This window comes from Aedes aegypti, chromosome 3 (genome assembly GCF_002204515.2).
Source record: "Aedes aegypti strain LVP_AGWG chromosome 3, AaegL5.0 Primary Assembly, whole genome shotgun sequence".
Lineage (NCBI taxonomy): Eukaryota > Metazoa > Arthropoda > Insecta > Diptera > Culicidae > Aedes > Aedes aegypti.
Genome location: NC_035109.1, coordinates 400,703,601 through 400,719,871, shown reverse-complemented (window position 1 = coordinate 400,719,871; position 16,271 = coordinate 400,703,601). Strand labels below are relative to the sequence as shown.

The 16,271-nt window shown below is 39.2% G+C and overlaps 1 long non-coding RNA gene across 1 annotated transcript; it reads left to right on the top strand.

The window, feature by feature from the left end:
• The first annotated feature begins 637 nt into the window (after nt 1–637).
• LOC110679693 lies at nt 638–11,904 on the top strand. Its single transcript, XR_002502711.1, has 2 exons — nt 638–949; nt 10,849–11,904. It is a non-coding gene; the product is annotated as an uncharacterized LOC110679693 (long non-coding RNA).
• Nucleotides 11,905–16,271: the final 4,367 nt, after the last annotated feature.

The following is a 16,271-nucleotide window of genomic DNA, read 5'->3' as shown; positions in this document are numbered from 1 at the left end:
ATAGCTGCCGTAAAAGCTTATACGTGGAGAAAAATTAATACTTAAGGCCAAGTAGCCCGTCAATTGCTGTGGTAGCCATGTTGTCTTTGCAGTTTGCAATTTCTAAGCAATAAAACTCAGTCCTGGTAGTGAATATTGACTCGAAAAAGGATCAGTAAATACACTTACATGAACAACACGTTGCTCGCCTTGTTTGAGCTTCTATGAGTTGCTTTGAAACACTTTTAAAAATGATTTCTCAAAAAATCCAAGGTAGAATATTATTTGGTTTCCACCTACTTGTTTCTTATAATATATCCCGTGAAAGATAATCTAACAATAAGATACATGAGAGTTGCATAATAAACCCTTCTGGAAATAGCGTACCAGCCCTATGCTAGTAAAACATAATCAAAAAGGTGAAAATAGACAACGACGAGAGTATGAAAGCGGCAATGTGGTTCACACACTTAATTGAATTGGATTGATAAACACGCCCCCCAATGGCGCTGCCCGAGCCAATCAGCAGTCTTGCTGTTTCCATGGTAGAACATGGAAAGGAAGCATAAGGTAGGCGACGGGTGGTAGATGGAGAACGAATACGGCTTTGGATCCATAGTAAGTGTAGTTCGCAAACCAACCACAGATGCAATGTTGGCGCTTTTTCTCGTACGCAAACGGTAGGGAAGCACGTGGTTGTTTCGGTTTTGTTACATGAATGAAAAGAAGCCATGCGCACTGAGGCCTTCCGTAAGGTCCTGTTGCATATATTTGTCATACAGATCGTCGAAGTACATAGCTCGGCTTGTCCCGTCGAAGAACCGTTGAACACATGACAGATAGCAGAGTTTATTTGATTGAAATATTCAGCAGATTCCGTTGTTACAGTGAAGAAGAATGGTTCTTTGTGTCGTCCGTGCGTATCCTTGATGAAGACAGTTTTCCAGACGGATATAGTTGAACCCGCACGGTAGGTAGTATCCAGGAAGGCAGATTCGTTGTTTCATCTCTAGGTGAAGTGTAAATTTGATCGGTGATTGTTTTGGGCAGGTGATAGTTTGTTGACGATGTCTACAGGGAACTGCTTGTTTGCTGTCTGTCTGATGATCTAGCGAAAGTTTGTGAGAGTGAAATTCGTGTTTGAGAATAATTTGTGTCTATGTCATTGATTACCAGTGCAGACTCGGTCATTGGTGAAATTACGTACGAAAATAATCATTATTCAACAACGTGAGTAAAGTTTGTAGTTGATAGATTCAACCTACGAGCCTGTGGATAAAAAAAATTCTGAATTGCATTAGAGCATCAATTTATTCGGGAGCTTTGTGGAAACTAAATTTAGCAAACCCTTGCAACAATCTGAATTCCATATTTACTTATTTGTTATCTAGAAATTCTAACGTTTCTCATTGGAGTATCATTAATTTAACAACTATTATCGTCGCAAAAATTACGAACAAAGGTACGGAAATACAACGTTCGTACCGAAGATACCAAATTAAGATGCCTAATGGTGAATGCTAAAGTTTTATATCATCCGGTTCGTGACTACCGTGTGGGACCGAAATGCGTATACTTGATTGAATTTTCATTATTTTAATATTAAAATGAATAAATAAACAGTTTCAAAATTGCACATCTAATTACAATAAGTTATAAGTTGTTGTTCATGCTAATTTTATAAAAGTAAGCCATGATTTGAAAATTGTAAAAGTCAAAATGTGACTGCTCATCATTGCGATGATTGGTTTGTGTGTCTTCTTAGTGATTTGCTTAGAAGAGTGAGAATAGTTTCCTACATATTAATAGTCGAATTCGCACTTTTCTGAACCAACTGTTGAGCATGATGAATTCTTATGGTTCCACAGGAATAAATGCTATTTCTGAACAGTATAATGACTGTTTTGGAGGATTATTGTGCTGTACGGATTTTGATTCAGAATTCCACATTGAATCTTGATCTGTACAGTGCAAAATTTTAACATATTTCATCCCGTTTTAGCCAATAAATATGATAGTTTGAAGCTGAAAAATAACGCTGATGATTGAGCATGAGCATGAGCATTGATGACCGTACAATTCGTAGTTGCTACTCCGTGATTGACTAGAATAATCGAAATTGTACAGGAAACCAACAGTTGTAGCTTAGTAGTAGCATACCATCTTCAATGTACATTTTCGAGGAATCTTACATTTGTAATTCCGGCCGCGTCCTTACAGCCATCGGGTAAGGGAAGGAATGTTAATGTGACATCCATTGTTACTAAAGACCGAGTGTACCTCTGCATCTTCATGGTTGTCACGGGAAGGAGTTTTGTTAGTGGGAGGGCTTCAAAGCTACATGATCAGGATTCACCTTGGTAAGTGATGCGACTCATGTAACCGCTGTTAAAAAAGTTATCTATCAATGCGTCGGCATCTTAAACATCGAACTATTCAAAGGTTTGAATCTCAAAATTTTACAAAACATGAATAAGCGCTTATGTGACGAACCATTAGTTTGTTCAACAAATTCATTGAAAATACATTTTATGATACAAGCATGAAACGAGTTAGCCAATTGGTAATCTATCCTCGACTGAACACCCAGACAACCAGAAATCGCATGAAAGTTTATGTTACAACTCGTTTATTCATACTAATTACATCAAACTCGCAAAACAGCGTTGATATACTCGTCAGATTGATGAGCTTCCTCGCATAAAACACTTCTTTTCTGAGTTCATTTGTACATTTTGTTTCGTCTCGTACACTCGTACAAGGTAAGTCGAATCAATCCATAGCAGCTGTCAAATCGACATTTGTTATCATAAGTTAAGTCGCATAAGATCACAGGTTAGTTCAGTGGAATATTTATACACTCGCATTGTATGTTATTATTCATCACATAATATATGCGTGCATATCGCCTCCACTTTTGTACATAGAAGGCCTTTTCGCGACATCTTATAAGTGAAATGTTGCACATACAAAGCCTCCAGGTGATTTCGTTATACGTACATTTTGGTTGTCTGGGCAGTTACAATCGCAGCGTCAACACGTATAAGCAGGAATATAAAATAACTCCGATGGCGTGCGAATGAAGTGCTAACTAAAAAAAAAAAAAAACACTCCGAGCGTGCGAAAAATAAATCGGACAGCTTGGCCACCGAAAACACACTTCGAGCGCGCGAAAAACGAATCGAATTGATTGGGCCTTCGCAAAGCACTAAGCAAGCGACCGAAGCCAGCGAAAAAACACTCCAAGCGTGCGAAAAAATAAATGAATAAAAAAATCAGTTGGTTTTGCACTGACACAGCTGAAAAAGTATCAGCATACTTTATGTATGTCAGCGCGTACAGTGATACTTTTTCAAGTCAATATAAATTACCAAGACTGAGTTTTATCACTTTTAAATTGCGAGCAGCAAGTCATCATTGCTGCCAAACGAATGACGGGCTACTTAGCCTTAATTGGATAACCTACTTAACCTAACTTATCTAACAATTTGATAACCTAGTTTACTAACGCTCCGATGAGCGTTAATTCCGCTCATGGTGAGGGTGTCAATCGATTCGTCGATGCGATCCTGGATCATTTAGCACCCTGCGGCTCTGTGCAGTTCGGTGATCCTCGTGTCGTACGGGGCATCCATTATCGTCCGCAGCAGCCGGTTCTGTACCACCTGCAGCTTCTTCTTATGGATCGTAGCGCATGTACCCCACACCGGCATGATGATCGCGTTAAAGACTGCCAGTTTGTTCCGACGCGTTAGCCGAGACCGTCGGAATAGCAAGGGTACAACGAGTTCAGTAGCCCGATGCACCTCTGCTTCAGCTTGTCCGTGTGGCTACGGAATTTCAGCTTGTCTTCGATGATTATACCGAGGTAGCCAACCTCGCTTGACCAGTCGACGGGACAGCCGTTCACCCGGATAAAACAGTCAGGTGGCTGAAAAAGTTTCGGTGATGTTCGGTGCCGAAGGAGGATAGCCTGGCTCTTCGCCTCGTTTACCTTGATCTTCCAGGCGGAGAGGTACGCGACAAACGCTGCCACACCTTGCTGCAGCCGGGACCGGTAGTGAGTGGGGGTTCTGCCGTTCGCTATGATCCCACTGTCGTCCACGTACAGCGCTAAACTGCATCCTGTAGGAAGCCTTGTGACATCGGAAGTGTACAGATTGTACAGAACGGGCCCTAGGATGCTGCCTTGAGGCACGCCCGTGATGACTTCTTGGATGTCTGATGACGAACCTGAAAGATGGACATGGAACGATCTGCTAGCGAGGTAACTCCTTACCATCCTCGCTAGGTATTCTGGGACGTTCGCTTGTACCAGCTTAAGTTCTGAGATTCACACTACAGTAGGCAAGCGTAGCGAATCACAGTCACCGGAGCCAGTGAAACTTACGCATATTGCTGCTGTAGGCAAAATGCCTTGAATAGTAGTTTACGGAACAAGTTGCAGAATGATGATTTTTACAGCACGAGTCGTAAATTTATCCTACGAGGCTTGCCGAGTAGGATAATTACGACGAGTGATGTAAAAATCGAGTTCTGCAACGAGTTACGTACAACATTTTTTGCAATTTCGTAGAAGACCACTTGAGAGTATCAGAAATTATATCGGAATGCATTCACCATCATTTTACAATTTCTGAAAAATGGTTGTGTAATGATTCATTACGCAACTCAAAACAGTTGCGTAATGAGAAAGCGTTGCGTAATGAATCATTACAGCACTGGTTTCAGTTCGGTAATGACTATTCCCGCACTGCATACTTCAGTGCAGGAAAGTATGCCGTTTCATGACAGATTGGCGTGATGAAAATCAGCCTATTACGATGAGAAATTGCAAAAAATAGCAAAACACCCGTTGCTAAGGGCAACCCAAAACTACTGTAAAAAAATGTTCTATTTCCCGTTGCATTTCCCGCATTTGCAGCCTGTAATGACACTCCTGATTTAGAAAATTCATGTACTCAACATAGGCTACTTGATGAGATTCACAATTTTGAACTAGGGTAAAAGCACCGGTTTTGGCCAGCCCAAGAGAAATTGTTGATAACAATTAAATGGGAAGCCGTATTTATACTACAAATATGTGAAATGCAAGCTTTCTATCCATATTATGTGTGTAAAATATCAAAACTGAGCTAAAACCATTTTTTCGTTTTGAAAATCCCGTTGGTCAATATAGAATTCAAATGGCTGTTTTGGTGTTATGAAATAGGAGTGGCCGTTTTGCCCCAAAAGTTTATTAAAGTTTAAGTCCTTCAATACGCTTCTTGAGGATAAATTCAACACTTTTTTTCCCATGGAATACGAACTATGGGAGTGCACAAGTCGATTATCGGTGATAGTTTCAAAAGTTTTGTTGTTTATCGGCCTGAAAAATGGCCTAGAAATAACACAAAATTACAACGAAAACAGCGAACAACGTTTTTTCGAGTTTTTCACGATTTTTGCCAGGAAAACACTTAAAAATATATAGAGAGAAGCATTTTAATATGAGTGCTTCGTGAGGCCCAAGCAGGACGGTTCGGTTTTGCGTCGTCCGATATATTTTGCTCACGATTTCGCGCGTTTTCGTCGCCGGAGAATTTTTATTTTTCCCTGTTTTGGAGCGTCTTGCTGGGTAGTGCTTCGTGAGGCCCAAGCAGGACAGTTCGGGTTTGCGTCGTCCGATAGATTTTGCTCACGGTTTCGCGCGTGTTTTCGTCGCCGGAGAATTTTTTTTTTCCTGTTCTGGAGCGTCTTGCTGGGTAGGTATTTGGGAAGGCCCAAGCAAGACGGTTTGATTTCGGAACGCCAAGAAGTTTTGCTGTCAGTGTCAGTTTTGTGTTCAGTCGAGAATGGATTACCAACTGGTGAGTTCGTTCCATGCTTATGATAACACATTTTTTCTTGAAAGCGTAACTTTTATGTAATATTAAAACAAACTTTGTATGGTTCGTCACTATAAGTGTCGGCATTATGCTATTTTCTTATACAATTTCAATATACATGTATTTTTCTCTTTTTGACATTATTAAAAATTATCTTTTGAATTGTTCGACATTGTGAATGTTGACGTATTTTTTAAAACTTCTACCATATCGAGACAAAATGCACAGTAATACTCATATGTCATTTTCAAACAAACTATGTTTGGTCGTCACTACAAGTGTCGGCATTATTCCTGTTTCATATAATTTAAAATATATACATGTAATTTTCAGTTTTCGACATTAATAAAAACATCTTTTGAATTGTTCGACATTATAGATGTTGACCTATTTTTTAAAGCTTCTACCAAAAACTTCTCGAGACAAAAATACAAAACTAGCTTTAAATATAAGTCGTATATTTCCCCCTTGTCCATGGATCGCATCACCGACCAGAGGTGACTCCCAGATCTTTTCCTCCCTCACTAATAAACACCCTTCCCGTGGTGATTGTGGAGATGCAGAGGTATTCTCGGTCTCTAGAAGCAACAATCATTACACCCTAACATTTCTTCCCCATCCCAACTGACTGTAAGGACTTGGCCGGCGCCTTTATTGATCAATAATATTAGATCTGCTAAAATTGCACTTCGAGAGTAAGCGGAAACTCCCAACCCTTATTCATTTGGATCGTAGTGCAATTCTTACCAGTTCCGATCAATCACGGAGTAGCAACCATTGACATGTACAGTCAGTCTATGCTATGCTATGCTATGCTATGCTATGAAAATCCCGTTGGTCAATATAGGACAACGGAACCAGTTTCGGACAGAGATTTAACTTCGGTTCCTAAATTAGCCAATCGCATTGATTTCTCATAAGAGTGGCCAAATTAGGAGTGCCCTGGCCAAATTAGGTGTATGGGAGTTAAAATTAAAAGGAAAATGAATTATTTTTCTTATGTTTTGAATCAATTTCGACGAGTAAATGAATTTAGCTCTATCATGTGAATGTGATCTACTGAACACAAAAGGTTTTTATGCTGATTGGCTATGTAAAACAATGTGAAATCCCCTATGGCTACAACTGGCGTACGGCCAAAACCGGTGCTTTTACCCTACTGTATTAGGAGAGCCACGTGATTTTCGCAAAAACTCAAGCCTACTACTATTACCATTCCCAGCACTGGTTCGATCATTTCGAAATTTTGGAGCTCAGGATCCTCAGGAAGGCGGGCGTCGACCAGGCGACTAAAAGTAGCTAACCCTCGATGATAATCCCGTCTCATCGCCGGCGTGGCCGGTGTTGGGCTGCAGTCGAGCTCGCATTCCACCGGATAATGGTCGGAACTCAGGTCGTGGTGGGTGACTGGCTTCGAGAGGTCCAGGTCCGAGAGGAAAATATGCAGGGTTGATGTTCTTCCGACTAGAGAGAGTCTAGGAAGTGTACGATACACGAGCTCAAGCTCAGGTGGTCGGCAAGGAGGTTGCCGTTCCTGTTGCAGGTGTGGTTTCGCCACAGAGTATGACGTGCATTGAGGTCGCCGGCTACCACAAAGCCGGTTCCGCTGGTGAGCTTCTCGAGGTCCTCCGAGAATCGAATGGTTGTGCCGTCGTTGTCCTTACACTGTCGGGGAGCGTAGACAGCATATAGGGAGATGTCACCACTGCGTGCGTGGATTTTCACCCCGATTGCCTCGATGACGCGGGTTGTCGGGTGCGGCCGGATTTCGTAGCGGATGCCCTGATTGATAAGGACAGTCACTCTGTCTCCACCGCTTGGGATGAGCCGATCGAGCAGGACCATGTTGTGTCGGGACTCCTGAACTTCCGACTCGGGAGCGAGAAGTTGATTGATGGATTGAGCCGGGTCTCGGCTGCCCAATTCAAACTTTTTCGCCCTGATAGAGCGAGCATTCCAGTTTGCTATACGGATGCGGAGCTCAATTTACCCCATATTTGGAAACCATATAGCCTAGGACGTTGACTTGGTCCGTTTGATGCTCGGCGGAACTGTAGAGATCTTTTTTGTTTCCCTCGGGAGAGGGATCGGTCGGTGGAGAGTTCACGTGCAGGCCCGCTCTGATGCGGGGATCAATGCGGCGTGGGTAGTTCCCGGTGTTGGATGCCGGCTGGCTGCCAGCAGCGACTGATGGTCCGGTGGTTGCCGGGCTTTTGGGCAGTGCCTCTTGGAACATTTATGCGAATATGTGCAAAATTGCTACGCACTACGTGTCTCATAGACTTTTATAAGGCAATCTGACGTTTAATCGCCTTTCTCTTTCCAGCACACGCACGCTTATGGATTATTTTCATAAGGAAACTGTTTCCGTATGACAACAACAAACAAAAAATCCCATTTGATCTTGTTGCTGGAAAGAGAAGGGTGCGATAGCCTTATTGATTTTATTTTTGTTTATGGTTTGTTCCAACGAGTTGTTTCAATTCATGAGCTAAATAGTTTTCATTAAGAATACCATTTAATATGTCTACTCATCCTGTGTCTAATGCCTGAGAAAATATGTTAACAATCTAGTTGAGATACTTGTAGAAATTAATGTCTTCATAAAACATTGTAGACATATCATCATTTTGAAATAAATGAGTGCGTACGGAAACCCTAGCCGTTCGTGCGATATGGGGAATATCGACGAAGATGGAATTCTGGAATGCGGTAAGCGTGAAGCTGAATCACTGTTCAAATGACTAAAACAAAAATCACAATTATATTAATAAAAATTCACAAACTTTAGAGATTTTCTGAATTGTTACCAAAAACGAATCCATTTTGTTGCCAAAATCGGGACTGTCAAAAACGGAGCATACCAAAAACGGAGATGCCAAAATCCGAGTATCACTGTAAAAAAAAAAAATGAATCATGAATCAGTCACCGATCCGGGTAAATTCAATATTTGTGTGGGTTTTTTAGGTTTCCCATGTGTATTATAGGTATGATTTCGTGGTACCAAAATCAAACGGCCAATATCTACTCACTGTATAGTATGAGAAAATTTTTTCATCAATAGACAAATTAAAAGCCATCACCTTGGATTTCGATTTTCGTCGTGTGGGTTACGAAAATACCCATATTGCATGGATTTTAAATGATTTGATTCATCCTATCCCAATGTTTTGGTTCAATTTGTCCCGTCCATTTGGTAAAAAATATTTTATACTTCTGTCACTGTGTAACATTACAAGTTTCTAGTAATACTTTGTTATATCTCAGTGAAATAAGACTGAGCTTAAGTTGTCGTTTCGAAGCATCTTCCCCTACTAGACTCGATATTCTAATCGATACAGATTCCAATCCTTTTATAGAGTAGTGGATCCTTTTCTAGAGACTACAGTGAAGATCCTTGTGTAAGACGCAATCCCTCAGCAGAATTCTTTCGGAACCGATGATTTTCTTAACAATTTATGGCTTTATTTCTAGTACTCCTTGTTTTAAAGTTGTGATCAGAATAATAGTAGTGGAGGCTGATTTTCATATAAAATGCTCAACTTTAGCATGCTGTAACTTTGTTTCTATTTGAGCAATCAGCATGAAATTTGTAAACGATGAGTAAAGAAAAAATCAAAAGCTCAAAATACAGCAGATATTTAAATTATAAAAACTACTATTATTTTGAGCGATTTAACCTGGTGTTTAACTTTTTAGCCGATAGTGTGAAAATTTTCAAATTTTGTGATAATGAAATTGACTATAGTTAGTTACCCAGACAACCGTATAACGTATAATCAAATCACCTTTTGCGTTATGCGACGCTTATATGAGCAAAGTTTCACGTATAAAAAGTCGCGAAAGTGCCTTATACATGCAAAAGTGGAGGCGATATACGTACATATTTTATATGATGAAACATAACATTCAATGCGGGTGTGTAGATTTTCTTGCGAATTAGTATGTACTCTTATGCGACATAATTTATGATAACAAAGTTTTTTTGACAGCTGCTACGGATTGATCCGACTTACTTTGTAACATTATACGGGGCGAAACGGAATGTACATATGGACTCATGAAATAGCGTTCTATGCGAGGAAACTCATCGATCAAACGATTTCATCCACCATGCAGTGCGGGAGTGACTTTGTTCGTATACTGCTATGCGACTTCTGGTTGTTTGGGTAACTGCCAAAATTTCATGCTGATTGCTCATATGGAAAAAAAAAAGTTACAGCATGCCAAAGTTGAGCATTTTGTATGAAAATCGGCTTTTACTACTATTATTCTGAATACAACTGTACGTTTCAAATTCGACCTTAAGCTCTGTTTCTAGCTGCTGCTAATATGCTTATAAAATTTCTCTGTCATGTTGATAATTTGAGAACTTCAAAAATGTTTTACTGAAAATGACAATAAAAAATATTCGAATTTGTATCATCACTTGGCAGCAATACAAGACTAGCAATTTGACTATATCTTATGAATACTGAATGTGAGTAAAAATAGAAACAATATGTTAAAGCCCACTGGTGTCTCGTCTCCTTCAAGAACAACATCTTCATTCCCTCGTCACCTCATTTTCACAGGCTTATTCTGTTCCCAAATCACGAACAACAACACCAAAACAAATCTCTCTCAAGAGGAAAACATAATCCGAGCAATTCAATTACACCCTTCATATGAAAAGGTCGTTACTATCTCTGAGTAGGTACCTACTGTTCATGTCCACAAACTTCCGAACAGATTTTCCCAAAATCAGTTTCTCCTTCCCACCTTTCATGTAATTGAGTTGCTGTTGTTGTCGAAAATCTATTTCTCATCCCATTCCTCCGAGGACACAAGGATAGGAACCAAGAAAACTGTTCTGCCAAATTAAAGACACACCACTTTCGGGCAATAGCCCCTTCATTTGCTCGTTAAACATCCAATAAAGGTTATAAGCTTCTCACCCCAACCACCCGTTATTGAGAATTGGAGTTTGTTAAAACGAATGTTGTTTGTGTTTATTTCCAGATTGGTATCCTGCTCCTCGTCCACCCCTTGCATCAGAGCGCTCTGAGTCTCAAGGAAACAAATCACTCCTACGGTTGATGCTCGAAGGTAGTAAGGAAGGCAGATTCAGTTGTTAACCAGGAAAAGAGGTATCCGGCATTCAAATCGGTGATTACGTATTCAATTACGGTTTCCCGATTGCTTGCCGTAATGAGCCGAAATTGAGTTGTAATTAATGTCGTTAATTATAAATGAGCCGACTCAAGTAAAGTTTTCTCCTCAAGAGGCTTTTGAACTCATCCGAATTGAACTTCTTTTTCAGCCATCATTCAAGGATGTAAGAAGTGTGCATTCCAGTGTTCAAATCAAGAATCATAAGAATTGAAGTTGTGTCAAACCATTTTGATTGATGATAACATGGGGTTGTGCTACATCAAGAGGAAATGGTTTGACATCAATTTGTTGTGTTATATATTTCATTTAGTTGAATGTTATTTCAGGAAGCTAACTCTGTCTTTGTATTTCCAGCGAGGAATATCAACAGCGATGTACGTACTGTCCGGCCGATAGCAGTCCAGCTCCCTGCCCACCGGACTGTTTCTGTAAGCGACCGCCAGATGATGCATCCGATAGGGTTTGAATCGAGTATAAGAAACTATTTTGGGATGATGCAAAGTAAAAGTCATTTTATCTGTGAAAAAAGCTTATCTCTAATCTACGGAAGCGTTAACGCTGTATGTATTTGATTTTAATTTCCTATCAAGTCCTAATGCAAATTTTCGCAAGTAGTAAATCTAGCATGTCATGTTGAATTTGATGTAATTTGTAAATGAATAGCAATTTTTAGAATAGTGCTAGATGATAAGACTTTTCGGCAGTTGTAAGATGCTTATGAATTGCAGCAAAATACTTCGTAAGTTTAATGTATCAATATCAATGTTCGCTTCAATCTATCTTCCCAAATAATTACATTCATTAAATGGAAATGTAACAAGGGGCTGCATATCGTTGTGATGGATTATCACTACATAATCGTATTTAAATTCAATAAAAAAATAATTATTCATAACCCCAAAACAGGAATTTTATTTCTTAATTTAAACTTAGCATTTTTTACGTCCTGGCGCAGGGATAATAGCATTAATGTATTCATTGTCGAGTCATACAGTTGTAGGGACCATTTAACATAAAAAAACAATAAATATTTAACGAGCGCCCCATTAAGCTTAAAATGAGGGTTTGAAGTTCTCTACCAAGTTTTACAAATCACAGAATGCCGAGCGTGAAAAAATAAAATAATATAAAAGTTTATGGGTCAATTTTTAACTCATATTATCACTAAAAACATGTCTACAAGAATCATGCAGAAAAGCAGGAAATTATAGTTAAAATTGCATCATGTGCATATGGGGTTTTCCTTGAAATGTTTGTTCAACTTGATAAAATGTTTTGCAATGAGAATAATTCTCTAATTTGGGAATGGCCGTGGAACTATAAATCGTTTCAAGCACTACCTAGACGTGAACTTAATTAGCCTCTAGCGCCTAAGTCCACGGCTACAACACAATACCATAGTTTGTTCGATTCCGGGTCGATCCAGGATTTTTCTTTAATTCCAAGAAAATGGAAAATTAGAAGAAAAAGAAATAGAAAAAGAAGAATAATAAGAAGACATAAACTAATTATATTGGGTGGTACAAATAAAAAATGCATAAATTTATTACATGTAGCATCTACTCAATACGTGCAGCAGGGAACTGTCATCTGATGTTTGTTCTCCATCCTTACCACCACTTTGATATTTTAATCTTAAATCTGAAATCATTGAGGAGATGTTGAGTTTGTATTCAATCTAGCTATCATGTAGTTTCTAGCCTAGAACTCTTGGGTTTCCATTAGGATGACTAAGATTTTGATAAAACTAGGAAGAATTTGGGAGCCTATTTGATTCACGCTGAATTTGATAACAGCATGTTAATTTCCGGCTACAAAAAATATAGGTAAGTATTTCGGTAGTATTCCATTTGTACTCCCAAAATATCAGTGGAATTCTTTGACTTGAAAAAAATTGTTATATTCATGGTTGAATTTTGGGTACAACTTCTTGGGATTCTGGTTGGAATCTTTGAGAAGTCTGTGGTATTTTTTTTTGTTTTGGATCAAAAACCCTGGTTTCTGGTAAACTATCTGTCATCAGTAGAATTGTGATTCCTGGGTTCTACCGAATATAGTGATCATTCAATTAAAAACTTTTGTATAATTATTGACAAAGTAAAAGTTGCTTGAAATGTAATTGAAACTTTCATTTTCTTCGACTGTTAAGCTGATGCATCAATTCGGATTCACATGGAGGTTGATCCTCTTCAAACCTCGTTAGCCGTGGAGGCTTCCGTCACAACCAGGTGTCCCCGCTGGCTGTATGACCAGGCAGATTGGACTGTCTATGATAACAGCGTCAGTGCATCGCTCCGCTCTCGCCACTCGACTATCATGGCATAACTCTTTGCCGTTCTCACGCAAGCGGCTGCCGTTTTGATCCCGAAAACTAACAGCAACACTTGGCGTCACCAGTGATCGAAAAAGTGATCAAGGCACGTAGAAAGGCTCTTCACGCCGTGAAGAGAATGACACCTGGCCATCCAAACCGATTTGTTATCGTTAATCGATCACATCGCATGCAACACTTGTCGGAAAGCCATCTGAGACGCTAAACGAGCCTGTTGGGAGGAGTTCTTGGATAGTATCAACGCTACCCAATATGGGTCAAGGTCAACGCCCTCAACGGAAAAGGAGTCGTCACTCCACCCACCCCTGATATTGATGGGAACAGTTCTGCGGATCCAGAAATCATTGCCAACGGTCTGGGCCTGCCAACGACATAAACAGTTTCTCTGTACCCGAGGATAGTGTGCAGCTTGCCATTAATCAAACTTTCTCATTTAGGAAGTTACAATATGCTTGGAGTCGCAGTAGTGGGAAATTTTCAGGCCCAGACGATGTAAGTTATCCATTGATGTACAATCTTGATGTTCTTGGTAAGCTTATCTTACTCGAGCTGGTAAATCAACTATGGACTGATGACTCCTACCTGCTGGAGTGGCGAGAGAGCTTCTTGTCCCAATCGTGAAACCCAACAATCAAGCACGAAAACCAGCAAACTATCGTCCAATTTCAATCACCTGCTGCCTTTCTAAGGTAGTAGAGCGAATGGCAAACCGTCGGCTTACGCATCACTTCCAGCAACGTGGACGCCACTCATCCTGGAAAAGTAAGCCAGCTAGGGCTTCACCGGCCACGTGTTTGCACTTCGTAAAAAACTTTTTCACCAATCGCACCTTCAGGGTGGTCATCGGAAACACCAAATCAGATTCATTCAGAGAACAGATCGGCGCTCCGCAAGGATACGTCATATTGGTGACTTTGTTTCTGATAATGATGAACGGCGTCTTCCAAGACCTCCCAAACGGCTTCAAAAGATTTGTCTACGAGGACGACATCGTAATTGTAGTATCTGGACCTACAATCACGGCTACACGAAGGTAAACCCAAGCTGCCGTTACCACACACCAAAAAAATCTTAGATTTACACGTAACATAATTTTAGCCTCAATCATGCAAAGCCATTTCTCATGTATTATTCAATGATAAAACCTATAAACACATCTATTATATACAACATTGTTACCAAAATCCTTAATATTGAACGCGAAATGTCTTCTCTCGAAGAATGTTGCATGCAAAACGGCACGGTTTACATGATTTTCACGCTGAAAATTCAATCATAAATAATGCACATGGAATGACAAGCCGTCGATCCATCCATGTGCATTATTTTTGACAGAATATTCATCGTAGAATCATGTAAACAGAGAACTCTTGTTTGCAATTTCACTTTCAAGATGCAAGAAAGCATGCAACATTGCCGAATGTTGGATGGAAGATCATGAAATGTTTCAGTTTCACTCAAGTTTGCAAGCATTATCGAATGCAATGAGACAGTTTACATTAATTATCGTTGAATGTTCAGTTGCAACTCGTTTTACATGATTATCAAAAAGAATTACGTGCCATGTAAATTTGAGAATTTTTTGCTGTGCAGAGTAGTCAAATAAGCCTCTTCCGTCGGCTTTACTATGTCGGCTTCTAAATGTGTCCAATGACATGTGTGCTCATCCGAGCACAGGGTTAGTGAGCCTCCGATCAGTATCAAGCCATCCCCGTCCGTATATTCGAGACCTTATCACAGCAACAACCGGAATATTTTGGCAGCGCTGCACGTACATATTTTGTCAAACTTGAAAAAATACAGTTTCGTTGCTTGAAAATTTGTTTGAAACTTATGAGTTCAACACATGCTCAATCAGTAGTAGTTCTAGCTGGTATATTACCATTGAAGATTCCATTTCAACAATTGAATTGCAAATTTGTGATGAATTTGTTTTTCACTTATTGATATTTTGAAATCTTTATTTGGTACTAATCCTATGAGCAAAATGTTAGATTCCTTCATTCATTGCTCAACAGAAAATATTAAACCAATTCCTTCGAATGCTTTTTATAATTTTAAAATTTCTATTCATTCATACAAACCATTAGGTTATTGATTTATCTCTATTCTATAAAACGAAACAAATTCCAAAATTTCACTATTCTCATTTTGCTAATATTTTATTCGAGCGCAAATGCAATGGAATTACTCCCGCAGATGGTTCATTGATTGACGGCAACGCAAGTTTTGGTGTCTATAATTTACTTTCTGGTAATTTTTTAAAATTATAATCTCTTTGTACTGTTTTTTTCCAACAGAATTAATTGCTCCTTATTTTGCGTGCAACTTAATTAAAGATTGTGCACCAAATATTTATATTGTTTGTTCGGATAGTTTGAGTTGCCTCCAGGCTTTAAATACAATTAATTTCAATTTCAGAATTCATCAAATTATGTTCATGATGAAAGGATTATTACTTGAACTTAGTTCTCAGGGATTTATTTATTTATTTATTTATTAATTTATGGGAATGAACAGGGGGAATGAATCTCTTTTGGATTGGAAAACGTGTTGGAATTCTTGCGACAAAGGACGTTGGTGTCATTCTATTTGTCCTAGAGTCAATCTTTTTCCATAGTTGAAAAATATGCCAGCAAGTAGAATTTTTTTTTCTGTGGTTTAATGTGGTTCGATTTTCACGTTTCAGCCGATCTATTGTTAGGCAGCTGATGCACGATCTGCTTGCTTGATTTTTGGCCGCGTATATATTCAGAATGTTTTTTTTCTTTCTTTTCGTTTGTTATTTATTTTTTTGACCCTGGAGGGATCGGTTCTGCTTTGTGTTTAATACTGAGTAGAAAACTAATTATCATCACAGTTAATTCATTATTTTATCTCTTTTGATTTCCGGTCATCAAAAGATTAAATTGAAAACACTTGAACAACAAATGTCCTG